Source organism: Alligator sinensis, unplaced genomic scaffold, assembly GCF_000455745.1.
Source record: "Alligator sinensis unplaced genomic scaffold, ASM45574v1 scaffold682_1, whole genome shotgun sequence".
NCBI classification, from domain to species: domain Eukaryota; kingdom Metazoa; phylum Chordata; order Crocodylia; family Alligatoridae; genus Alligator; species Alligator sinensis.
Genome location: NW_005842011.1, coordinates 1,040,367 through 1,049,065, shown reverse-complemented (window position 1 = coordinate 1,049,065; position 8,699 = coordinate 1,040,367).

The window sequence follows — 8,699 nt, the reverse complement described above, 5'->3', positions numbered from 1 at the left end:
ACTTGTTGCTTCCTGGCAGACGGAGGGTGTTCTCATGTCCTGGCCTGATACAGAGAATGCTACAAAGTGCTGGCTTCCAACATGTAGTGTTATTCCTCAGAAGGGCTGCCCAAAATACATGGGAGAAGGAATGAACTACTCCTAAAAAGGGAAATAACATTTAGCATTGGTACTCAGCTCCTACCTGAAGTAGAGAGCGATACAAATTTCTTCCATCCCATAGGAAATCCACAGAGGAGGATTATTCCTAAAACAAACATAGCCCCTTCCCACATAGCTTACTTTGCAGGAGGACTGTGTAGAAGGCCATAGGCTTTAACACGTAGCACACTGTTCTTTTTGATGAGACCTGCCCACTCTTATAGACTCAGAGTGGGCAAAGATGAATAGGAGGGCCTAGCTCCTTCTTTCCCACTTTGGGGCACAGTGCACCCCCAAGGCAACACTGAGCACCCTCAGGCAAGGATAGCGGGGTTGGGGGTTGTGGTACTGCACATTCCTCCCCACCCCACAACCAAGGTCCTGACAATCTGTCAGATCCTGGCCCTTAAACACTTTTGGCTCAGAAAGCCTACATTTCTGAACGAGCCAATAGAAAAAGATTGAATTGAAAGAAGTCAGGTCATTTGTTTGATCGTGTGGAAGCTATAAGGGCAGGATCAGGGGGTGGGGAGGACAACACGGATGGGTGGAGAGCAATGCAGGGTGCCACAGCTAGGGAAGGTATGAGGCAGAAAATAAATAATGTATGCATAATCATACCTTTGCCTCTGGAGACATGAAATTTAATACAGGAGGAGGGAAGTTAAAATCACAGGAGAAAAAACAGTCAGAAGAAAGTTATCCAAGGTCACCTAGATGTTAATTTTGGATATCATAATATTAGTGCTGGTTTAAGTACTTTATTAAAAAGTGGAGACATGTGACCTCCTAACCTGGCAGCGCAGCATCTGATTTTCTCCCTGCTAAGATGCATCAATAATAACTGAATGATGTTGGTGTTAAAAACAATGCCAACTGGAAGAGAGAGCACGTATAACTGATCTCAGTAATGGCTTCCAGTAACAGAAGATAACACACCAACATTGAGTATCCAGCACTATCCAGAAATGCTGCCTCCAAGTCATTGCGTAGTCTTAGTATTTCAGGGCTTTTAAAACATGATTCTTTACATAGATTGAGTTAGACAAATTCATATCAAGGGCAAGTGAGTACAGCTCAAATATATATGAAAGTGATACAGGTTTAGCAGGGAGGCACACACAACTGATGTTGAAAACAAGGAGGCTATTTCTGAATCGCCACTTAAAATTCCAATTTATACTCCTAATACTGTACTTCTCCCTTAATCAGCAAAGACAAATAATAATAACAATAGCAACAACAACAACATCACCACCACTACTGGATGAAATATTTTCAAAAGGGACACATGATTTTGTTTTGCCTGCGGAGGCATTAAAGGGAGCCTGGTTTTCAGAAGTGCTCACGGCCCAGTCTCTGAAAATTGGACCATTTAAGGTGTTGAAAATGGAGCAGCCCTCCCCCCCAAAAGAAGAACCCCAAATTATTCGGTCACTCTTGAAATTGGAGGTCAGGCGTTTTATTTGAAATTTGGAAAGCAGCTATATTTCCTCACAATTTCAATACACTTGAAGAGCTTAGAGACAAGAGAACTAGCCAAGATTCCAATTTTCTGACTTGCAGTCTTTTATGCAGGGTGTGACAGGAGGGACGTCAGGTCGCCGTGCTCTCCCCTGCCACCTCCTTTACTGTGCCAAGCTTCTGACTTGCACCCTCCTATTCTTTCCCGCCACGACTTTGGTTGTATATATTTTTTTTATAGGGAAGCTACCTTTCTTCTACTTGGCCACAGTTCTCTAGTCTTGGGTGTTCCGTGTACCCCAGCCTTATGGGCTATGCGTGGCTCCTACCACCCCCATACCACGCCCCAAGCCTCGCAGATGTAATGGACATTGTTCTGTCCCTCTCTCCATTTTCACGCCTTCTTTGGCACTCGGGCTCTCTGCAGTCCCATCTCTCGGGGCCTTCTCCAAAACGCTGCCCTTCTCTCAGGGCTCACCACACCCGCAGTGGGGCTTCTCTGCTGCCTTTCTCTGGGCTGGGGTCTATGCACCCCAAATGCTACACCCTTACTAGCGCTGGGGTCCCCACTCTACTGTGTATTCCCTATGAGGCCTCCTCCAACCCCTAATAGCCTCACCTAAACCACCAGTGTAACAAACAGCAAACACAAACAGTAACATCAACACCAGCCTCTTGGCTACAACATAAACATAAGCCTCCAGCTATAACTATGCTGAAGTCTACTGGGGTTCTCTATCCCGCCACAGGGACCAACACTGCTCTGGCTTAGCTTCACTTCTCAGAAGCTCCTTTCTTTCTTAGTTGCTGATAAGGAACCACCTTTGGCCTCCTGCCTGTGCTTTATATAGGAGCCAGGCCCTGCCCCTTCCTTCAGCTGGCTAGGCAGGTGTGGGTCATTATCCCACTAGTTGCCTCAGCAACCAGCACCTAAGGAGTCTTCCCTGCTCTCTCAGTAGCAGGCACCTTAGTGCCCTGCTACACAGGGGATGAAACATTTCTGTTTTAATTATTTATCTGTTTTGTAATAGCACCTATATGCACATACCCTGCTGTGCAAGAGGTGTTTTATGCCTTTCAGCCAAATGGATTATCCATATTTTGACAATAGCTGGCAGCGCTAGGATCATAGGAAAGTAGGGCTGGAAGGGACATCATGAGGTCATCTAGGTTCAGCCCTTTGCTCAAGGCAGGATCATTCCTGACTAAACCATCCCAGCCAAGTGTCTGTCCAACCTGCTTTTGAAAATTTCCAAGGATGGAGATTCCACAGTTTCTGTAGGTAGCCTGTTTCAATGCTTGACCACCCCCCCATGGTCACAAAGTTTTTCCTAATCTTGAACCTAAATTTCCCTTCTTGCACCTTGAGTCCATTGCCCCAAGTCCTGTCCCTTATGGCCAGAAAGAAAACCCCATCTCTAGATCAGTGGTTTTCAACCTGTGGTCTGCAGATCCCTGGGGGTCCACAGACCATGTCTAAGGGGTCCGCAAAAGATGACTATGATCAATCAAAGGTATGTGAATATACACACTTACAATCCAAAGGGGTCTGCACCTCCATTTGAAATTTCCAAAGGAGTCTGCATCTCCATTCAAAATTTTTTAGAGGTCTGCAAATGAATAAAGGTTGAAAACCACTAAATCCCAGACACTTCCATACTAAAAGAAGGCATAGTAGATGCTAGTGGACAGATACCTGGGAAAGAGCGAGATGGCGATACACAGAAATACAAATACTGCCTCAGGATTTGACATGAAGTCAAAAAGTGCACATGGCATTCAATAGCATGGAATTTGTATGCTTTCTGACAGAATCACAGCCAGTGTTGTATTGCATAAAAACATCTAGGTAAAGCACCACTACTTGACATTGGCAACAGACTGACCATGCCATTTGCTTGTTCTAACATTGTTCTTTTGGACATGGCTGTTGCACAAAGAGAGGCAAGAGGATGCACAAAAATCTTGTTGTCCAAGAAGAAATCTAGTGGTTAAATAGATGTAACACAGCTCATACATCTTGCCAGTCTGTATCAGTCATCACCACAGTAGCCAAGTGCTGAACAGGGTAAATTAAATCTGCAGGAGGATAATCAGTCTTCAACCTGGATGCTGCTCTTTATTGTTTCTGTGTCTGAGTAAGCTCTGCTTATTGAACTACTGTATACAAAGACAGTGTGTCTAGTCGTTTGAGCTGCACACAGGGCATGAGGGAAACATCAGTTCTATTCCTGGCTTTCTCACTGGATCATTGTGTGACCTTTTCCAAGGCACAGCAGGAGGCTTTGAGCCATGTGGAACCCACAGTGACATAAATGGTGACTCCATGCAGAAAGGGCCATTGGGAGGAGGTCTGTATCTGCTCAGCTTCCCACCTGTAAAACGGGAATACCACTTTTACTCCATTTGGTAAATTGCTTTGAGATTGTGGCAAGGCACTGTTTGTGCCTGCCACTTTAAGGGCCTGAAGCCAGCAGCTGGCAGGTGCCTGATGAGGGTGGCCATTTTGGATTTGGGGCTGCCTATATAAACAGGGCATTCTGCTGCTGGAAGGTAGGCAACAACATTGCCTGGCTGCAAGGCTGTTGGTATCATCTGGAGATAAGGGAGGAGCTGTAGGGGATGGTAAGGAGGCTCCTGGTCCTGGGCATGACCTAAAACAGCACTCTGCCAGGAGCAGGTGGCCTGGTGGGGCTCTTAGTGGTGCGGGAGTCCCCAGGAAATGCCAGACCAGTTACCACCCCAGTGAAAGGTGGGTTGGGGCACCTTAACCCCAATTCCCACCTTTGGGTGGGTCAGGTGACGATGGAAGTAGAGGGGCCAGGCATGGCTATGGCCACCTGAGCCCAACCAAGGAGGGATGCCCTGAGACCCTGAGTAGAGGGGGTGGTGGGGAGCCCCGAATAGAGGGGGGAGAAGAACTAGAGGACTGAGGACCCAGTACACATACAGACCCTGAGTGCTACCCCAAAAGGGGCCCAAGTGTGCTTAGACCCAGTCGGGTAATTGGCTGGCTACTACCCCGGTGAGGGTTGTGGGAGAGGCCCAACAGATGGTACGCTTGCCACCCAAGGAATGGACTAGCTAAGCCTATGGTCAATGGGTGCCCGCTCCAAGAAGGAGCAAGGCGGCATAAGTTGTTGATGCAAGAAATAGACCCTGTGAGAGGGCGGAATAAGTGAGGCACGAGTGAGGCGGGTGGTGTGAATGTATGAGTGACTGAGGCCTGACAGCTTGGCCTAAGCATGCTCCGGCTGTAGGCTGGGGGCACTGGAACATCTGGATGCCATCTGCGAGGCTTGGGCCACGATGTAGGGGAGGTACAGAGCTGTGGACACCCCCAAATATGGGGGTGCAGTAATGGGCAGCCTCCCACCTTATTTAACAGCATATTATTATTCCAACAAGGTATGGCAGGTGAGACAAGTGGGTGGCATGCCCAGAGGAAGGTGGGGGGCTAGCTGTGGCTAGCAGGGATACCCACTTTGCCACCGAGATGCTTACATAAAAGGCATTACAGGAGAATGCCTTCCTTGACTACTGCTTTGCACTTTAATTGGTACCAAAATACCCAGCTGCAGCGGGGAAACACCTAGCTGCCCAGTCCCGGAGCAGTTCCGCACCAGATGGAAGATGTGCTAATGCTTCAACTAGGGAGCAGTGGGCTGGGAGAAGTGGTGGTATGGGCGCAGCTACTGGCTACCTGATTCTGGCATGGGTTCAAGGAAAGTGCTATCCCCACTGCTGTGATGCCAAAGCCACCTGGCCCACATTGGATAGGAGTCGAGTAGTTCTGATCTGTGTCTTGAAAAGTTTGCTGGTTTCTTCTCTAAGCAATAAAAGTGCATACTCCCAGTGTATTTCCATAGTTTCACTAAATCAGTATCTCCAAGTGATTGCTGTTTTTCTAAAGAACAGTATATTGAATTAAATTTTATATTTTAAAATAGAACTATTCTTTTCTAAGAAAGCAGCCTTTCTTCTAAATACAGTGTCAGTTAAAATCATGGCACTCAATAGTATCACTAATACAAAGCTTTGAGATGCGTTTTGTCCTTAGGAAGCAAGGCTTTTCTTCTTAATCTACTTGGTATTCAGGTTTCATTGCTAATTGAAGTTAAATCTCAGAGGTTTCTTTTGTTGTTAAGGGGTTGAAATGTTAGGGGGATAATTATTTTTGAATATTTGAATGTATATCCTGAACATAATCCATATAACACAAACTAAACTGTAGCCAGATTGTGGTACGAGTTCCTAATTGTTTTAATTTGAAAGATGAAGAAGACTTGAGCAAAAAAGAATTCAACTAAAAAAAACAAATGAACAGTTCAACAATTTTACGTTTTTTTCCTTCCTTGATAAGCAGCATAGTACTTGACTGTCCCCTTTTTAGAACATACATAGTACGTATGGGCAGCTTGTGATGTTCCCAATAACAGTTTATTAGTGAGAATTTTTTTTTTTTTTTTTTTTTTTTTTCAAGCAAGAAAGTGTTAACTCTTAGCTGTGGAGATGTATGTCTACAGCACAGGAACATGCAAGAAATGGAAGTTCATGATTCCTTTGGGTGTGAACATGCTGCATTTCTCCCAGGAGAAAGCCTTTTGTTTGGGGATCCTACACCAGTACCAATCCATTGTCCAACTTCAAATACCTTTGAAGTATGCAAAATAAAATGTGGTGTTACTTCTTGTGGAGACTGTGCTATGTAGGCCTGTAATGGTGGTTCACATAGATGAAGCTTAAATGTTGACAGTGGTGGTGGGGGGGGCACAACTGTGTTGTCCTCTCCATCTCCACTGCTGCTGGGCACTGGCTTCAGTCGGGCTGCAGCCCCATGCCCTGTGCCCCACTCTCAGTGCAGAAATCTGGAGGACAAATCCCCCTCCCTGTCCTCCCCACGTGTTGCCTATGGTGGTTCAGTCAAGTTAATTGCTAGTCATCCCAGACACCAGGCTGTCAGGCTTTGTGCACTCCTGGCCACTGAGCCGCAACAGAGTTTAAAAGGGCTATATGTGTAAAGACCTGTGCCTCTCCTTTGTCCAGGTTTTGACTGATCAATCAGGAGCTCCTCAAATGAGACCTCTATTTACAGCCTTACTGCCTGCCAGTTTTTCCATGTCCAAGCTGCTGTTTCATAGTTGGTAGGGTCAGAAGGGACCTGAGCAGATCATCAAGTCTGCCCCCCTGCCATGGGCAGGAAAGAGTACTGGGGTTGAACGATCCCAGCAAGGTGTCTATCTAGCCTTTTTTTGAAGATCCCCAGGGTAGGAGCGAGCACCACTTCCCTTGGAAGTTGGTTCCAGCTCCTAGCCATCCTGACAGTGAAGTAGTGCATCCTGATGTCTAGCCAGAATCTACTCTCCATCAACTTATGGCCATCATTCCTCGTTACTCCCAGAGGAACAGCCAATGGGAGACTCCCTGTTCCTCTGCCTGCTGGTCTCCCTTGGCTGGTTTATAGGCGGTCACCAGATCCACTCTCAGCCTCCTCTTGTGGAGGCTGAACAGGTTCAGGTCTTGTAGCCTCTCCTTGTAGGGCCTGCCCTACTGCCCCCTGATCATGCAAGTGGCCCTCCTCTGGACCCTCTCAATGCTGTCCACATCCCTCCTGAAGTGCAGCGCACAGAACTGGATGCAGTACTCCAACAGTGGCCTGACCAATGTCATATAGAGGGGGAGGATCACCTCCTTGGACCTGCTCGTGATGCATCTGTGGATCATGACAAGGTGCGGTTAGCCTTCCTGACTGTGTCCCCACGTTGGTGGCCCGTGTTCATCTTGGAGTCTATAATGACTCCAAGATCCTTTTCTGCCTCTGCACTGACTAGAAGGGAGTGCCCCAGCCTGTAGGTATGCTGCTGGTTCTTTCTCCCTAGGTGCAGTACCTTGTACGTGTTAGTATTGAATCCCATCCTGTTCTCATCCGCCCATCCCTGTAACCTGTCCAGATCCAATTGCAGCCTGTCCCTCCCTTATAGTGTGCCCACTTCTCCCCACATCTTAGTGTTTCTCTTGCCTATTGGAGGCAGAAGCTAGAAATGGAGGAAGCAGCGAGACAAAACTCTCAAGAGCAGCCAGGAGCAATATCTTGGACATTTAGGGGCATTTCTACATGTGCTTTGGGGGTGGGGGAAGTGGTGGTTTAATTAGACCAGTTCCAAGAGCTGCTCTAATTTAAAGAGCTGCAGTGTCTTGTGTATTGGCATCTCTGCGCTTCAAAATTGCAGTGGAGGTGTTTGAATTAAAGCTCCCTGAACAGGCCCCACCACTTTGAAGCACAGGAACAGTGATCTGAGATGCTGAAGGATGCTGGATTGCAGTAATTACCACTCTTCAGCAGACTTGATTAATCGGGTTTGCTCCAACGTGCTGCAATTACAGTGCGTCAGAGCAGGCTCCGTGTTCATGTACAGGTACCCTAGGTGACCCATTGCAGTAGCTGGCAATGACAGTTCAACAGTTAGGATGTGGTGTGATCATTATCAGCAGCTGGAGACAATAACCTAATCCTTTCCTTGTCTATTAGTGACAAGAATTCCTGAACTACATACCAAGGCCTTTTTACCCATAGAATAGGGGTGGGTAATTATTTGGACTGGAGAACCACTTAGGGCACTTTGGTGAGCTGTTGCAGGGTGGTGGGGCATGATGCTCTCCTAGTCCAGCACAGTGGGCCCAGTATGGTAGCTAGGCCTCATCCCCTGCCTGATTTTTTTTTTTTTTTTTTTTCCCCCCCCCCGAATCCCTCCATGGCTGCCCTGCCTGTCCCAGCTCTGGCCCTTTAAAGACAAGCCCCGGTGTTTCTGGGGGGGGGAGGGGCTGATCCCCACTGCCCCATGCTTCATGGGGGGCTCTGTATGAACCCCCCAATGCCTCCCCAGTCCCTCCATGGCTGCCTCTCCCACCGTGGCTCAGGTCCTTTAAGAAAAAAAAAAAACCTGAGAAGTTCTGGCACTCACCACTCCTGCAGCGGCCTCAGGGCTTTGGGGGGCTTGCGCAGAGCCCCCCCCACACAGCAGGGGGCAGCAGGGATCACCCCTCACTGGCAGGAATGATGAGTGCTGGGGTTTTCTCGGGGGTTTTTGTTGTTC